Here is an 18,094-nt window from a genome sequence, read left to right as displayed (position 1 = left end):
CAGTCTCTGGGCACTTCGTACACCCATGCTGTCTGCCTCTCAGATGTAACCCAGGGAATAAAACCAAACACAGCAACTCAAACTGACAGTTTGTGGTAAATACTATTCAGACTTTTTAAAGAGGAAGACATAGGGTAGCACTCAAAGAGGTTCCAAATACAACCACCAGAAAGGAGGTGGACCATACAAAGATACAGAAAACGGAAGATGCAAGAGCAAGGAAACCACAGAGAGAAACCAACCACTCTATAAAGTGGGCAAAAAAAGCGGAAAAAAAATGCAATTTCACATCACAGGATATTTGCCTTTCTCTAGAAAAGAAGCTCTCAAGAAAACAAGGGAAGAAAGACCAGGTAGACTTAATTCATTAACAAAACTCAGGAAAAACTGTGCTCTCATTGATCGCAGCGCTTTGCTTTGAGGGCACTTCCTCTCCCCCACCCAACGCACAGGAAGCCTCACAATAGCTCACTTCCACCGCCAGCAAGGGCAGAACCTGTGCCAAGTCTGCTCATTAAGGAGATAAATCCACCTCCTCAAGACTGCCACATACATGCAGTCCTAAAGCAAAGGCGCTTCTCAAATAGAAACATCGACAAAAGCACAAAGCAGCGGTTCGTGTATTCCAACAATAGTTGCCTCCATCTTCCTGCAAACAAAGTTCCATGTCACCAGCTGCAGACAATAGCACAGTTACACAAGGCTGCTGCTCAGCCCAGGCAAGGGTCACAGCAACTCACCTCGGTAAGCAAAATCGCGAGCATGTCTTGTCTCTGAAAGCGTATCGCCAGGTGTACGAGCGTGTACCCAACGTCAAAAGCAGAAGGGCGATTCAGCAGGCGGACTTCATCTGCGGTGAGCTGGCGGGCAATATCTCCTCCTGATGACTTGTAAGCTTCAACAGCAGCTAAATCGCCTTCTACAACTCCTAGAGAAAAATAAATACAAATAATGAATAACAAATCCAGAGTGGGTGAGCCACTCTGGATCAGACCTCCTAATTTAACACAGCTGACTTCCATACAAAGAACACCTGCATACCAAGAAACTTATAGATTTTTATTTCTTATTTTTAAACTGAAAACTACAAAACATTTACACTTACCTCACCTCCCAGACCATTTCACTCCCCAAACTAGCTGGAAGATATGCCACATCAAAACCCAGCTACGAAGGGGTGCTGAAGACCCTTGATGAAACACCTCACACAACATACTCATGAGCCTCTCATTTCATCAGCAGATCTCATTTGATCATTCGCTCATAGCAGAGAGATAAATTTGAATATGATATCTTAAAAGCAAACTCCTGGATCTAAGAGAGTTCCATTAAAAGATTTTTTTGGAACATAAGTCATCTTTTCCCCAGTGTGTTTTGAAACAGTGTTGGAAGAGGTTTAAGAGCACAAAGTTTCTCTGCAGCTCACCGTTTCTGTTGCTAACTGAGCTGACATAGTTTCCATCCAGGGTACTCTATTAAAACTAGATTAAAGAAAAATTATACACACACTGTATTGATTTTGTGCTGCTTTACTTTTTAAAGCAAGATGGGGCCAGGGACATGATCCTAATATCTTCTGGAGTCCCTGGGAATCTCCAGCTTCTGTGTTGTGCTTCATATCAAGACCATTCATGCTGAACTCATTCTTTTAGCTGCGGTTATTGGAATACACCATCAACAAGGTGTGGTGAGGTTATCTTTAACAGTATGAGTTCCAATAGAAGTCTTCCTCAGTTTAGAAATGCCTTGAATTACAAAGATCCCATTTTACACAGATGCTTCATAAGAGAGCTGTGTAATACTGAGTCAAGAAAACAGAAATGTCATCTTAAAGTTGTCATTAATATGAAAACAACTATGCATAGAAGAGTAAGAGCACAGATCACAGTAAAAAGAAAACCCTCTCCCATTTTCTGTAGCTAAATCTTGCCAAGTCCTAAGACTCAGCAGTTGAGCAGAGGCCATGAGCATGGAAAATGTGCTCCTGCTTCCTACTGAGACAAAAAATGTGCCACAGGAGGGCACAAGGAAAGCGAGTCATTTCTGTGATCATTAAATTAGTGCCCTGCTACTACTTCATGCAGAAACTCCTCATGATTTCAGAAACTCCTTCTTCCACAGCTCCACAACCTTCCCCTGACAGTGCTGCATCTCAGTCCCTCTACACTCTTCAGCACGCCATAAAGACTGGTCCTCCTGCAGAAGCATGTTAAAGACCAAGATACGCCTTCCTGCTTCACCAGTTATTAGCATGATGTTACTGGAAAGGAACATTCTTTTCTCTGACTTAATCCCAGAAGCATCACCCATTATAGAAGTATCCTCTTCAGAAAAGGTCCGTTTGGATTTTGTTTGCTCAAGAAAGCTTGCAGCTTACTGCTAGCCTGCACACACACCTGCTATATGTGTGCTTCATTCATTAGCAAGAACAATTTTTTATTCATATTAAAAGTTAAACTTTCTTTTGCACAGGTTCAGCTGGTGAAGGACATTTCATCCTAGCACTGTTGTCTTGATCTAGTGTTCACTAAATGTGATATCATCACATGCTAAGTGGAAGCTGTAAACACCCTAGCCAGGGCTGTCAGCTGTGATTAGCAAAGGCAAGTCACAAGAAAGCTACATACTGGGACGCTGTTGGCATGGAGGACATGGTCACATTGCTTTTCCCTCTCCCTGGGGAGAGATCAGGACCCTGCAGGTGCTCAGATACTTCTGTCAGCTTCTCTCTGCTACTAGAACTAAGGTAGCAAGTTGTTAAAGCAAACCACTCCAAGTAACTGTGCTTTAAATTAACCACCTCACCACTACATGTGAGATCCCAACACCTGGTATGTTCTCAGGTATACCATCCTGGCCTGACCAGGCCCCAGGATAGCTCCTCTAGTTTTCCCTGGTACTCTGAGGATGTAGAAGGGAAGACGAATGACTAAGTTTTTGGAACTGAGGTTTTTCTTGAGGAAGAAGATCTACTATAGCTCATCCATATGCAGCAGCCTTTGAAAGGTCATACTTCCATTTTCTGACCTCAAGCTCATCACCATGTGATATCTTAGTGACTAAGCTAGGTGAAGAAATTTTATCTGACGATGTTTCTTAGCTTATGATTGCCTGATGACCTCCTGATGGACAAGCATTTCACTTTTTATGGGCCTTGAGGCACCATTTTAGCCTTGTCAGGGGTCCAACAACCTTCTGAGGAACCATACTGGCCTGTGCACATTCTGCTGAGCCATCACCATCACCAGAGCTCTCACCTGAGAAGAGTAACAAACATGAGCTCATGTACAGAATCATAATGTTGCAAAATACCTTGGGGATCATCAGCCCAAATCATACCTGTCTACTACTATATCAAGTCCCCAAGCACCTCATCTACCTGCCATTTAAACACCTCCAGGGATGATGATTCAACCACCTCCCTGGGAAGCCTGTTCCAGTGCTTAATAACCCTTTCTGTGGAGAAATTTTTCCTCATGTCCAATCTAAACTTCCCCTGATGCAGCTTGAGGCCATTCCCTCTTGTCTTATCACCTGTCACTTGGGAGAAGAGACCAACACCCATCTCTGCAACCTCCTTTCAGGTAGTTGTAGAGAGCAATAAGTCTTCCCCTCAGCTTTCTCTTCTCTAGGCTAAACAATCCCAGTTTCTGCAGCTGCTCCTCATAAGACTTGTTTTCCAGCCCCTTCATGCTGCAGGACCTCAGTGTCTTTCTTATAGCGAGGGGCCCAAAACTGAACACAATGCTCAAGGTGCAGCCTCAGCAGTGCAGAGTACAGGGGGACAATCACTTGCCTGGTCCTGCTGGCCACACTGGTACAGATACATACATACACACACGAGACCTTGCTAGGCAGTAATACATGAAGATGGTGCCACAAAAGCCAGACTGAAGCCTTGTCACTTTGCCAGTGAAAAGCAGTTGAAGTTCATTTTCTCTCCCTGTGCTGTACCATGTTAGCTTACTTGTTATTCCTTGTTATGTGAGAGAAGACTGAATAGTGCCAGGCTTTGAAAAAGCAGGGCCCTTCTGTGACACCTTTGCCAGATTTTCTGCAGCAGGGACATTCTCCAGACTTGGTTTTTGGTCTGTGAATAAAGAAAGACTATCACTACATGTACTAAGTTCGGAAGTTTTAACAATACCTCAGAATATTATTCCAATGCTAACAATGTCATCTGTCAAGTTACAGAAGACAATTGGAGTTTAAATACAAAATCAAAACAAAAACCCTCCCCTTACATGATGAATGATGCACTTAGTTACATGACTACTCAACTGGCACAGAAGACAGGCCTAAAACAAGGACTACACCAAGCCCTCATCTAAAGAGAAACAATCAAGGAGCAGAAAGCATCCTACCAAACTAGGAGTCTGATCACGTACATCATCATTGCTCAGAGCTACTAAATGGATATAACAGTATGGGCATCAAAGGAATGGTGAGATGCTGGGTCATCTGCTTGTCCCGCTACAGTCCTTTAGACAACAAACACTGACTGCCCATTATACGAAACCCCAGTCCTGGTGTCAGATAAACCACTCTCCCCCTCCCTCTCTTCCTCTGCATGGTTACTAGAGACAGATGCCGGGACAGCCTTTGGTACATTTTTCTGCCTTGTAATTCACAGCCTTTGGACAGAATGCCTCACCAGCAATGCAGTCTTTTATTCTACTGCTGACTGGCAAACCTAAGGAAGTTAAACTGTAACAAAACCTTTTTGCAAAGGTGTTCTGTCAGAAGACATGCTGAGCAAAAATGACCATGAATGCTGCAGAGCCTCTGGAGATAAGACTGTGGAGAGCTTTGATAACCAGCCAGCCTCCGGCCTGAGAAAATTCAACATCAGTGGCAAAACCAAGAATGCATAGGAACAATAACAGTGGTCACAAGGAGCTGGGAAGGAGAAGAACAGCTGTGGAAATTTTTATGAAGGACTTGCAGGACTGTTGTTGACATTTTCACTAAGGTATAAAGATGAGCTTGTAACAATAAACTTGGTCTCAGCTTGAAATGAAAGCAGAGGCCGTGTCTGTTTAATATGCCACAGTGTTTTCAGGCTTTCATGATGCATCACACAGCTGCAAGGCAAAGCCCATGAGTCTGTGGTATAAAACACACCCTAAGGAGATCATCTGAAGTTTGCTTTTGTCAGTCCAACCAACTCTAAAACAGTGTATTCTTAATTCACAAACTCTCAGACCTAAACCACCTGTCCAGGCAAGAACACACACACGTTCGATCTAGACAGTACGCTCCATAAACAAGAAAACGTTCAAGGGTAAATTAAGGCAGTATTTAGGAGGTATCACTGCTGGTTACAGTTACTGGCTGCACTGAGAAGCCTCCAATCCCACAGCACAGAACAGTGATAGCTAAGGGGAAGAATGGCATTAGACAAGCGTCAGCTACATGACTGTGAAGATATCAAGGTAGGACCTAAAGAGGGCAAATAGAAGAATCTGAGCCCAAACACTGCAACCCAGCTCAAGACACAGCTGGAATCAGATGCTTTCCCTTGTTCACAACAGGGCTTCTGTCACACCATCTGCTTTTAAGCGAAATGTACCATCTGCATTGTCCCCTCACTCTCCCCCCAGTCATTCCACAGAGTCAGAGCACCACATTTCACAACAACCTGCGTCCACTGCTACACTGCTGCCATTTCCAGCTTTTACCTGTGTAAAGCCCATAGTCTTTCCTAGTGCCAGCACCTCACCACCGACTCCCTTCTCTCTTTCCCTCATCAATGGACACCAAGAGTTAGTCATGAAAAGAAAGGGAGTGCACCAATGTCACAGCTTCATTCTCCCAAGTTTCCTGAAAGAGTCCATTATTGTGACTGCACTCTGGAGGGTCTATTTCTGTCAGTGGAAATCACAGCATCACTTTTCAAACCTCTGTGTATCCTTCAAGTCCCGTGTAGCATAGGATTCACTGGGAAGCAGCTGTTAACCAAAAGGCATCTCTCAACCCCACCCACTGACTCAGCTGGGGACAGAGCTCCCACCACTTAGGAATGTTACGGTCCTTTCTCACTCCAATATGCCCTCTACAGTGCCTCTGCCATCCAAACAGGCTTGGCCAAATACAGCCCAAAGCCTGCTGCCCGCTCCATTCAGGCATTTTAAACCACCCTGTTATGATTATGAACCACCTTTATCTCAGCCTTTTCTTTAAAGACAGGAGGCACCACTCTTTCTCTTCACTGTGACAGTCTTCCAGGAGAAATGAGGTGCAGAAATTTCTTCTCATTAAGAGGGGCGTTACCTAATTAGCAGCCACTATGCACGTTTCCCACACCATGGTTACAGGCGCACTGTAATCCTACATAACAGCAGCATTACCTTCTGTTACCTTCTGTGTTGACACGAGTATTCACAGAGCTTAGCAGCGAGCCAGCTGGGAAACCCTCATCTCATTTCTGCAGGATCAGCTTCCACCTAGTTTGCAAAGAGATGCTCACACCACCAATGCTGCAAGAAATTAGGACGATCTGACCCTCTCACCTTCCAAAACAGCCCAAATTTCTCTGAAAGAAGTGAATGCCTAGCTAAAACCTTAATTCTCTTTCTAGGCCTACTCCCCTCATTGACCTAAATGTGCCTAAATGTGCCTAAACAGCCTAAGCCCCACATGGCTTCCCTAGAGAGCAGCACAGCCATTTCTCCACAAAGAGAAACAGACTGGGAGGTTTCTCTGCACGTTGGGTTTCTGCGGAATAACTACACTTGGGTGCGGCACAGAAGACTGCCTCGGCCTGGTTTGTGCTAGTTAGCTTAGAAAAAGGATTCAGCTAAGTTGGAACAAGCATTCCAAAATAAGACAGATCCAATAGATATTTTGGAATAACTTCACACCTCACTCCAACCCAAATCAGCTTCAAAATGCTGACACGATTCCATTGCAGATGTACTCAGCATCTTTGCCTCAATGTAGATGACTATTTCTTGCCAAATCCAATGAGGACAGACAAGACTGGAGAGGAGCAACTTCAACAAGACCTACGCAGCACTGGCCCAGCTGCAGCATGCAAAACTTGGCACCAAACATGTTGTAAGGGTGTGCTTCACGGTTACAACCCAATCCAAAGAGCTGCTTCTTTTCAGAGCAGCAGCCAAGCAGGGACTGACAGTTGTCAGGCAATACAGTAACAACACCCACTGCCTGAGACAAAGGACCCTTCCAGCCCTAGGGGCCCTAGAGAAAGAAGAGTTCCAACGCAAAAGTTAGAGGTCAGAGGGAGAGAGACTACAGGAGTGAGAGTTTAGGAGAACAGCAAGCAATGGTTGGAAAGTGGGCACAGAGAATATCTGCTCTTTCTTGCTACCTTGCAATGTAATTAGATAAACTAATTCACCTGGAGACAAACCTGATAGGCTAATTAGATAAGCTAATTTACCTGGAGACAATGCACCACAGAAGCTTCACAAGCTGCAGATGTTACTTACTCCAAATCCTAACAGGATTTGAAAGCAGAAACAAATAGTACCAGATACACAAAAAACGTATTTTGCAGTGATACAGACTAGGGGAATAGTGGCTAGAAAGCTGCCTGGAGGAGAGGGACCTGGGGGTGTTGGTTGACAGTGACTGGACATGAGCCAGCAGTGGCCCAGGTGGCCAAGAAGGCCAATGGCATCTTGGCTTGTATCAGAAATGGCGTGACCAGCAGGTCCAGGGAGGTTATTCTCCCCCTGTACTTGGCACTGGTGAGACCGCTCCTTGAATCCTGTGTTCAGTTCTGGGCCTCTCACCACAAGAAGGATGTTGAGGCTCTGGAGTGAGTCCAGAGAAGAGCAACAAAGCTGGTGAAGGGGCTGGAGAACAGGCCTTATGAGGAACGGCTGAGAGAGCTGTTGTTGTTTAGCCTGGAGAAGAGGAAGCTCAGGTGTTACGTTATTGCTCTCTACAACTACCCGAAAGGAGGTTATAGAGAGGAGGGAGCTGGCCTCTTCTCCCAAGTGACAGGGGACAGGACAAGAGGGAATGGCTTTCAAGCTGCGCCAGGGGAGGTTCAGACTAGATATCTAAAAGAAATTTGTGAAAAGGGTCGTTGGGCCCTGGCAGAGGCTGCCCGGGAAGGTGGTTGAGTCCCTATCCCTAGAGGTGTTTAAAAGACGGGTAGACAAGGTGCTCAGGGACATGGTTTAGTGGCAGATAGGAATGGTTGGACTCAAGGATTCAAGAGGCCTTTTACAACCTGGTGATTCTATGATATTCTGAGTTAGATTAGCAGATAAATCTGAAGGCAGTTGATCCACATGCCTCAAAATCCAAGAAGGACAACCAGGAACAGAAGCCTCCCCAAGGCTGAGGATGCTGCACAGTGATTTGCTGCAGTACTTCCAGTGCCTTCTACTGGGCATTCAACACTAACCGCTGTTCAAACACGGGACACTGCACAAGTTGTTTAGTTTGGCCTAGCAGCTTCTTCATTCTCCCACAATCTAAAGCTTTCCATCCCATTTAGAGGGATGATAATCCTGACAAAGTTCCCAGATGCTTTTCACAGGCTAACATGTCAATGGGACCGCAACAAAAGGCTGGAAATTGCCTCTTTATAGGGACAGTCCGGTCACCAGAGCCTTGTAGGTCAGCACTCAGCTCACAGATCAGTGTGACAGGCCACAACTCAGGATGCAGCTTCTGAACCCGTTGTGTGGGGCTGTCCTGGAGTTCACTTGAAGAGGAGGACTGAGCAGGACCGCTTTGCTTTGTTTCTCCCAGCAGGGCCTGGGAGAACTGGCTGGCTTCAGCCAGAGGAAGAGAAAAAAGCACCATGGAGCAGGACAGGTGGAGAAAGCAGAGCTGGGGCAGAAAGACAGAAAGAGAAAAAAGGAAGAGAGGAAGAGGGAGGGTGGGTGGCAGGAGCCTTGCAGGGAGATGAAGGATGAAAAAAACTCTGGGAGCAGCACAAAAGGCCAGAGAGAGTAAGAGATGAACAGGAAGGAGGATGGGGACAGTGAAGTACAGAATGCAAAACCTCAGCAACAGTGAGCAATACAAAGGAACAGAGAGAAAGAGAAGGAAGGAAGGAGAGAGAGAGGGAGACAGGGACACAGAGCAGCATGTACAGGTGCAGAAAGGAAAAGAATGCCAGGAAAGAGGCCAGAGAAATTGTGGGAGGGAAGAGGGGTCTGCAGATTAGGACAAAGTGATGGAGAAGTAAAAAACAGCGATGGGTGCAGGACAGAGATTGATAAAAAAAGTGGAAGAGGGAGCAGGTTAGAAGAATAATAATAGAGGAGAGATACAGGTAAGCAGAACCTATCCCAGCAGCGTGGGAAAGAGAGGGGGTCAGGGTGGGCCTGGGTTGCACAAGAGGCGCAAAAGGGATGGACAAGAGAGAGAGGTGATGGGGCCCTGACAGCCCAGGACTCACCACAGCTCTTGTTCTCATCGCAGCTCTCTCTCTCAGTGCTGCCAGGAGAATTTTGCAGTTCAGATGCTTCTTTCTCCTTCACTTCTCCTTTCTGCTTGTGAAACTCCAGGCGCTTGGCTGTCCTCTACCTAAGAGAATACGAAGATGTTTCAGAGCTCTTACGAGATGAGGCTGCCTAGACACGCAGCCTTGCTCACTCACACATTCTGCAGCCGTACCACGCTGTCAGTGACACTTACTACGGACCCCGGGCTGCTGAGGACAACGAAGAGGGATCCTTCCTCACCTGGAGAAGCAGCTTCTCTCCTGCCTTGTGTGGGAGGCAGCTGCAGGCCAGATGGACTTAGATTTCTTCTTCTTTACCTTTCTCCAGTCTCTCCAGGTTCAGCACGGCTCCCCTCCATGGTCCACGAGGCTCTGCTGCCCCTTTCCACAAGCCTGAAGTGGGAGCAGCCAGCAGCATCCCTGGGGAGGAATAGGCAGCCGCGTCCTGGGTGAGGGAGAGAGGCAGCAGAGCCCGTTATTAACCATAGAATCATAGACTAGTCAGGGTTAGAAGGGACCTTAAAGACCATCTAGTTCCAATGCCCCTGCGGCTCATCCCTGGCTGCACGCCCGCCTTCCCTGGGGGCTGCAGGACACGCACCGAGGGCAGTGGGTGGCCACCAGCACTGGGGCTGAGGGATTGGTCTTTAAAACTCCCTTATATGTCTTTTTAGGCTTTCTTTTCTATTTAAAATCCTTATGTAATATGATAGATAGAGATTTTTATTTGTAACTCCTTTAGATAGATAGATAAATATTAATTTTATATATAAAAATATGTGTATTTATATATCTATATATTCAAATATTATATATTTATATTTTATATATTTTATAATATTATGAACATTAAAAATGTATATAAGTATAAACAATACATATAATTATAATTGTATTATTCATGAATTATAGTATGTTATATAACTATAATAATATGCCACTTAGAGATAAATGTGCATTTAAATTAGTTATATAACTATATAGTACGTATATATAGATACATTTACAGATTGTATATAGCATATATATATTAGATTTTTATATACAGATATTAGATATATGATACAGATAGTATAGCATATCTATATTATATTTTTATATATAGACATTAGATATGTTATACAGGTGATATCTGTATATTATATTTTTACACAGGATTATATTTTTACATAGACGTATTTATGTTTATCTCTATATATTTACCTATGGATATTTAAGTATAGATATATTATGTATATCTTCCTATACTTTAGATTGTATATGTAATTTATAATATATAGTGTAGAATGTGTAATGTAAAATGTATAATACATTTAGCATATATACTATATTTAGCATCTATGTTATACATAGATAAAATATATAGACTATATATATTATACATATGTAATACATAATATATATGGAATATATATAATATCTATAACATAATACATATAGACTATATATTTTATCTTTCCATATTCATCTAGCTATATGATATATAATATACATACGAAATATATAGTAGATATAGAATATGTAGTACATATAGGCTATATATTTTATAATTACATTTTTATCTAGCTATATTATATATAATATACATATGTAATATATATAGAATATATAGTATATATGGACTATGTATTTTATCTTTACATATTTACCTATCTGTATTATGTATAATATACATAGATAATAGATAACAGATAATAATAATAGATAATATATATAGACTATATAGACTCTGTATTTTATCTTTACATATCTACCCATCTGCGTTTATTCCTATCCACCTATCAATGAGATTTCTCTCTATCGGTGCCTCACCCCCACATTTTCCGCTTCTCCAATTTTTTACCCCCCCGGTCGTTCGGGTCGGGCCTTTCCCCGTTCCTTGGATGTCCCCACGCTCCCTTTTCCCTCCCCAGCCCCACAGCCCCCTCAGAGAAGGCGAGACGACCGCCCCTGCGCCCCGAGAGCGGCGGAGCCCCCGCGCCCAGCCGGGATCCGGGGCCCAGGGGCTGCGGTACCGCGCTCTGACCGCCGGGGGGAGGCACAGGCCGCGGGGCCCGGGGCCTGCGGTACCGCCAGGGGAGCACAGGCCGCGGGGCCCAGGGGCTGCGGTACCGCCGGGGGAGCACAGGCCGCGGGCCCAGGGGCTGCAGTACCGCCGGGGGAGCACAGGCCGCGGGGCCCAGGGGCTGCGGTACCGCCGGGGGAGCACAGGCCGCGGGCCCAGGGGCTGCGGTACCGCCAGGGGAGCACAGGCCGCGGGCCCAGGGGCTGCGGTACCGCGCTCTGACCGCCGGGGGGAGGCACAGGCCGCGGGGCCCGGGCTGCGGTACCGCGCGGCGGCCTCAGGGCGGCAGCAGCATGCAGCTGCGGCCCAGGCGTTCGGGGGGGCTTCCCAGAGCCCGCAAGACACACCCCGCCCCGGATAACCCGCCCCGGAGAAACCCAGCGACGCCCCTCAAACTGCTGGAGTCCTCTCCGCCGGCTCTTTAACGCTTTGATTGCTCAGCAGTGGTCGAACTGCATCAGTTTGCCTTCATAAATTCGTATCTTCTTGCTCTCAGCGCAGCATTGCAATTGTGTGGTGGGGGCTTAAGCGAATTATAAGCATTCTATTCCCAATGAAAATAAAAGTTCTACTTATCTCTCCCCTAAAAAGTAATTTAAGGAGAGGTGCGTGTTATTACCCCTATCCCAGTTGTGTTGGAATGGAAAACAAAACCTCCGATAACGAAAACTTCATCATAAAGTCTAAATGTGGAAGAGAATTTCATAGAATCATAGAATCACCAGGTTGGAAGAGACCCACAGGATCATCCAGTCCAACCATTCCTATCAAACACTAAACCATGCCCCTTAGCACCTCGTCCACCCGTGCCTTAAACACCTCCAGGGAAGGTGACTCAACCACCTCCCTGGGCAGCCTGTTCCAGTGCCCAATGACCCTTTCTGTGAAGAATTTTTTCCTAATGTCCAGACTAAACCTCCCCTGGCGGAGCTTGAGGCCATTTCCTCTTGTCCTGTCCCCTGTCACTTGGGAGAAGAGCCCAGCTCCCTCCTCTCCACAACCTCCTTTCAGGTAGTTGGAGAGAGCAATGAGGTCTCCCCTCAGCCTCCTCTTCTCCAGGCTAAACAACCCCAGCTCTCTCAGCCGCTCCTCATAAGGCTTGTTCTCCAGCCCCTTCACCAGCTTGGTTGCTCTTCTCTGGACTTGCCCCAGAGCCTCAACATCCTTCTTGTGGTGAGGGACACCAGGCAATGCATCATAAGACTTACTAGATTATTAAACATTACTAATAGACTTAGTAATAGAATATTACTAATTAGACTTTATATCTTAGCAAAATAATACATTTAAATTTGTTAAATATGAATTAATAATTTCTGCTTTTTATGTAGTTCACGAAACCTAACAGAAATTCAAACAAGTAAAAATACAAGCAATGCTCCACTAAAGAAATGACAAGCCAAAAAATGCAAACCGAGCAATATTTGCTTATTCTATGCAAGAGGAACCTCCCACTGGTACAGGTTTGTGTGGTGTTGATGTCAAAAATAGACAAATAACTTTGGAATAAACTTTCCATATTAAATCAGCTTTAATTGGTAGATATTGGCAAAAAGTCTTATGACAACCACAGTTTTAATATTTAGTAATATATAATAATGCAGAATGGATCAAACTTGAAAGTACATTTTAAAAATATTTTGGAAAGACAGAGGCTCTCTTTCCTTGGTTTATTTTTTTCCCCTTATTTAATTCTACACTGTGCAACAATTTACTCCAAAAGGACTAGCTTAAAGGGTTATTTTAAATTCCTTACCACTTCGTTTAGTTCTCTCAATTTATGTATTGCTGATGCCTACTTTTTTTTCTAGAGAGGTCTCTCTTCCTCAGCCAGTTTCATATCCTCAGACTCTGCCCTGCCCAGGCAGCTGTACAGAAACTCTTAAGAATCTACAAATGCTTGCTGAATTTGGATCTGGATCTCTTCCAGAAAGGAGAAAATATTCAATGGAACAGGTTCAGTTCACTACAGCTCCAGTATGCCCAAGAGAAGGGATGTTTCAGTTAGCCACAGTTTGAAAAAAAGATTAGAAATAAATCATAAAATCATAGAATCATTGAATTATAGAATCATAGAATAGTTTGGGTTGGAAGGGACCTGAAAAATCATCCAATTCTAGCCTTCCTTCCATGGGCAGTGACATCCCACTAGATCAGGCTGCCCAAGGCCCATCCAACCTGGCCTTGGACACCTCCAGGGATGGGGCAGCCACAGCTTCCCTGGGCAACCTGTGCCAGGGCCTCACCACGCTCATCGTGAAGAAATTCCTCCTTATGTTTAGCCTAAATAATGCAACCTTACGTCTGTTTACTGTTTAATTTCCATTGGTTTATAATGCCGTGGAGGACTGAAAATTTGATGGTGCAGTAGGAAGTTTCCCTTTGACTTCTTTACTTCACTCCTTCACCTCTAACTTCTAACATGGTTAGTGTTTTAATGAAATAAAATTAAGTAGTCACTTCCTGCTATGGGCTTTGAATGCTAAAATAAAAATATCACAGTAGTGTATCATTTGGCCTTGTCTGCAAAGCGACTCGGACAATGCGGTGTTAGTATGTGTCTAATACCCGGTAGCAAGAGAGCCAGGATTTTGTTAAAGGTTTTCCATCCTGTTTTACTTTTTATTCATTGACACCTCGGTAATACTAACAGGGCCTAAACCCTAGGGAATTAATTAACCACAAAACCACCATGAAATGGAACATGAGACCCACGTTTTCAAGGGCCACTTGAATGTTAAATGCTTCCATTCCCGGGTGAACAGCTTGGTTGTCCTTGGTCTAGGGCTCCTTTAGTGCAAAACACTCTCATGTCCCAGTTGCTTCTGTTATTGTTTTGGGAGTAGCAGGCACTTCTGCAAGAAAAATCTGGTGTCTAAAATTGATTGTTCAGGAATGTGGAATGCTTTTGAAGATTTGACTTTGTGGCTTACACATGTTCATACAACATTTTACAGCAGAAACAAGATGCAGAATTCTGGACCCCCAATTCTGTAGCCTTGACGCCAACGCACCACAGAAGTGTGGGCCATTAATTTTAATGTGAAAATATTTACTTTTTTTCAGAGTGATAAGAAAGAAATGCAACTAAACAGCAGTATTTTGTGTACTGCTTGACCATATCTTGTTAATGGCATTGATGTGATACCTTTTATCCAGGAGAGAAATCACCCCATCACATAACTGGTGCTGTCAACTAGCAATGCAGTGAGTTTAATTCTGACTTCTTCCGTCTCTGCTCTGAGCTGAAGAATCAGCTGTTAGCCTTATTTTTAGCTTTTCTTGAACTGCTTGGATTAGGGGCTTGACAGGAGCCTGTGGCCTTTCTGTTCTGCTCTCAGGAGCAGTAAAGTCACACGTGAATGGGAACCACAGATTAATTAATGAGGGTAATCGTTAGTGTACTCTTTTCTGCTAGTCTTCCTTAAAGACTATTGTGAGAGCACAGAAGCATTGTTTTACAAAGATTGTTTCACAATCATTTCACACAGAGTCTGTTGTTGTGGTTGCTTTTTGATCATAAATTCCATCTTGGTATTTTGGATGGATTTGAACACATTGGGAATAGCTTTATTGGCAGTTAAACGTGCTCATGCAATTTCTACCTATTGAAATTGGAAGAGAGGGCAGGAGCAAGGCAGAGAGAAAATTTCTGTTGCTATAAAAGCACTAGAGTGATTTAGTAGCTTGTTGGATGCAGAGAACAATGGAAGACCTCTGTCTTGGAGGTTTTCTGAACAGATTAAAGGTTTCCATGGTGGCAGGAAACATTACAAATAGAATTGAATATCAGATACTCTGTGGAAGAAGAATTCACTTAGAGGGAATATCTGTTAAATTACAAGTAATGAATTAAATGGGTCTTCAACAGCAGATGTCACTGAAGCCTTAAAATTTAAGAGAGGATTTCAGAAGGCAGGAGTACTGAACCAAAAGAGCCTTGGCATTACTTTAACCTTGAACATACTTAGTATGTACTTCATTATTATTACTCTGAGAGTCTCATCCCTAGAAGATGCAACAAATTAATATTCTTCATTGCACTCATTATTGTTGTTATTGTTACATTTGACTCCAGCTTCACTAATTTAGGCCTATGTTTATTTTTTTTTCCCTAAAATTTCCTTTCATACTGATGGTTCAACTATATCAGCAGTAATAAGTGAAGGAGGTACTAGGATAAAGATTATTTCTATTAGCCTTCAATCTTCAGCTGATTAGGCGTAGTCTATTCTATACAACCCTCTGAAAAGAATCTGTTGTAGTAGCCTTTTAAATACATTCACTTAACTACTAGTAGTGGTGTTTTTCTGTTCAGAGAAGTGAGAAATGATGCTTAAAATGCCTCCTGCTTTCAGAGAGACTGAGGACCAGTGAGAAGTTCTGTATCTGGAGGCCTTGGGGCATCTGTATTGATGGCTGTCTCAGCTGTGTGTCTGGGTCTGCTCTCTCGCCCAATGTGGGTCAGCCAGCGACTTTGTCAGCTACGTTAGGCTCAAACGCTTGCGGTTTGCAGTCCTGTGATTATATCACTGGGGCTGGCTGCCCCACTGACCTCAATCACTCCAGGACCTATTTCTTCCCTTGCTGAGACAGGGCTGAGGGAAAGGGTGTTGGCAGAGAACCCAGAGAAAGGACGTCCTGAATAAAGATATTAGGGATTAGGATCCATATTGTGTTAGAGTGATATTAAGCTGCTAAGTTGTCCCACTTTTCAGGTCTTTTTAATGAAGCTGCTTAAAATGGAAGGAAGCTTACTAGCTGTATTTGCATCAGCCCAGATCGGCACAGTCCAAGACAAGGGAGGCATGCACAAGCAGAGTCAGACTGATTTTTCTGTGGCAGGTATACCTTGCCATATATTCAGTGTGTTTCTTTCACCCTGTATTAACATAATGCACATGCAGTCTCTAAAATAAAGTGAGTGGACAGTCACAATAAATTACGGTCAGTATGGATAAGCCCCAAAAATCCATGTGGATGCAGTTATAAAACATCTACACCTTATTATATATCTTAAGAGGCCTGCATTGTTAACCACCTTTTGATTAGGGTGTCAGACACATAGTTATCCAGATTAAACTTTCATGGAGTAAGATTAGGAGAATGAATCTACAGCTTCTCACTTCATACCCTGTTGAGGTGGTTTGCACGAGAGAAATTAGATGATGGTACAAGTGACACAAGCTTTCCGGTTAAAATGTGTAATGTGAAAAAGGCTAAATTTTTTCCATTGGATTCATCCGCTCATGTTAAGCTGCTGAAAAGAAATCAGTAATGCTTCTCTACAGTTTCTTAATCCAAAAGGTCTGAAAGCATCGCAGTAGTAATTCATTCCAACATCAAAAAATAATCTGGAGCAAGGTCAATAAATACCTTAAAGTCCTAACCTTAAAGTGTAAGAATTGCAATTTGTCCAATGAGATAGCAATTATAGTCTGAGCTGAGGGGTAAATATGCTGGATTCAGGTGGAGTGAAGAGGAAAGAGAGAAAACCAAGGGAGTTATACACCTCTCCTTCTCCCAGGTGAGCCAGGGTGGATGTGGCACAAAATCTCCCACGTCCTGTGACGTTTTTGCCATCATGTGGTTGAGCTCTGCTCTCTCCCTCTTCCCATCATCTCACACAGCAGGGATGGCTCTGCCTTTGTTGATAATCACAGACTTGCCCAGTGCAACACAGGGAAGACTGAGCCATGCTTGATTAACAGAGATGAATAATGAATACTGTGCGGCAGATGTTCGGTCTCAATCTCTGTACACTTTGTAAATCATTGAAAGAGTTAGCAATTCTCCTACTTCAGAAAAAAAGAAATCACAAAAAGACATCTTTATAATTCACCTTATAAATTTCAGAGCTGCTATGCTTTGAGAGAGAAAATCTCACTGCATTGAGCTGACAAGATTTCCAGGCACATACAGTGGCTTTATTTTATACCATTGGCTCAGGCTAAATGATTCCAAGTAATGAAATCTGTAGCTAAGGTTGCCTATTACTTATGCACAGCCACAGGTTGAGAACACTTCTCCTAATTCTTAGCTGTGCTCTCCAGAGACCACTGGGAACACTCCTAGATTGACTCCGTATAAACAAACAAACAAAAAAAGTTTAGATTTATACTTTAATATTAAATCACAGGTCCCATAAGACAACGTTGCAGAGTCTCACCATCTCAACTGGTAGCTGTTTGCTTATTTGCTTCAGCTCTAAACTGCTCCAAAGGAACGAGTACTCTCAGGCACTGAAATATATGGGATGGTATACAGATGCTGACAAACTTCTTAAGTGCATCTGTGGAGAAAAATACAACTATGTAAAGAAGTCAGAGTCAATAAAGAGGCAGTAGGTCATAGTGACAATAGAATTACTGAGAGGAATAAAGACATAACACAGGCTATACTGTAGTCATTGTATAAAATAGCAGTAAAAAGATGTCTTGATACTATTTGAGCAAGTAAGTAAAGATTGGAGCACACTGTGTGTACCCAGGGAAAGGCACATGCAATTGTATGTTTGGAGTTTCCTGAATAATGAATGCTCAGCCATTTAAACTAGACAATTTCTCAAAACCATTTTCATATGCAATGTACGTTAA

General features: G+C 43.5%; 1 long non-coding RNA gene across 2 annotated transcripts; it reads right to left on the bottom strand.

Moving 5' to 3' along the window:
* Positions 1–1,598: 1,598 nt before the first annotated feature.
* On the bottom strand, positions 1,599–9,512 carry LOC138724161 (uncharacterized). 2 transcript variants are annotated; one of them, XR_011337983.1, is made up of 4 exons: positions 9,389–9,512; positions 3,968–4,090; positions 2,628–2,741; positions 1,599–1,801 (listed from the first exon to the last, which is right to left on the bottom strand). It is a non-coding gene; the product is annotated as an uncharacterized lncRNA (long non-coding RNA). The 2 variants fall into 2 exon arrangements; XR_011337982.1 differs by lacking the exon at positions 9,389–9,512 and having other exon boundaries at positions 3,968–4,703.
* Between the last annotated feature and the right edge of the window lie 8,582 nt (positions 9,513–18,094).

This window comes from Phaenicophaeus curvirostris, chromosome 9, assembly GCF_032191515.1.
Source record: "Phaenicophaeus curvirostris isolate KB17595 chromosome 9, BPBGC_Pcur_1.0, whole genome shotgun sequence".
In the NCBI taxonomy this organism is placed as follows: Eukaryota; Metazoa; Chordata; class Aves; order Cuculiformes; family Cuculidae; genus Phaenicophaeus; species Phaenicophaeus curvirostris.
Note: the sequence above shows the minus strand (reverse complement) of the source record. Positions and strands in the feature narration are given on the sequence as shown.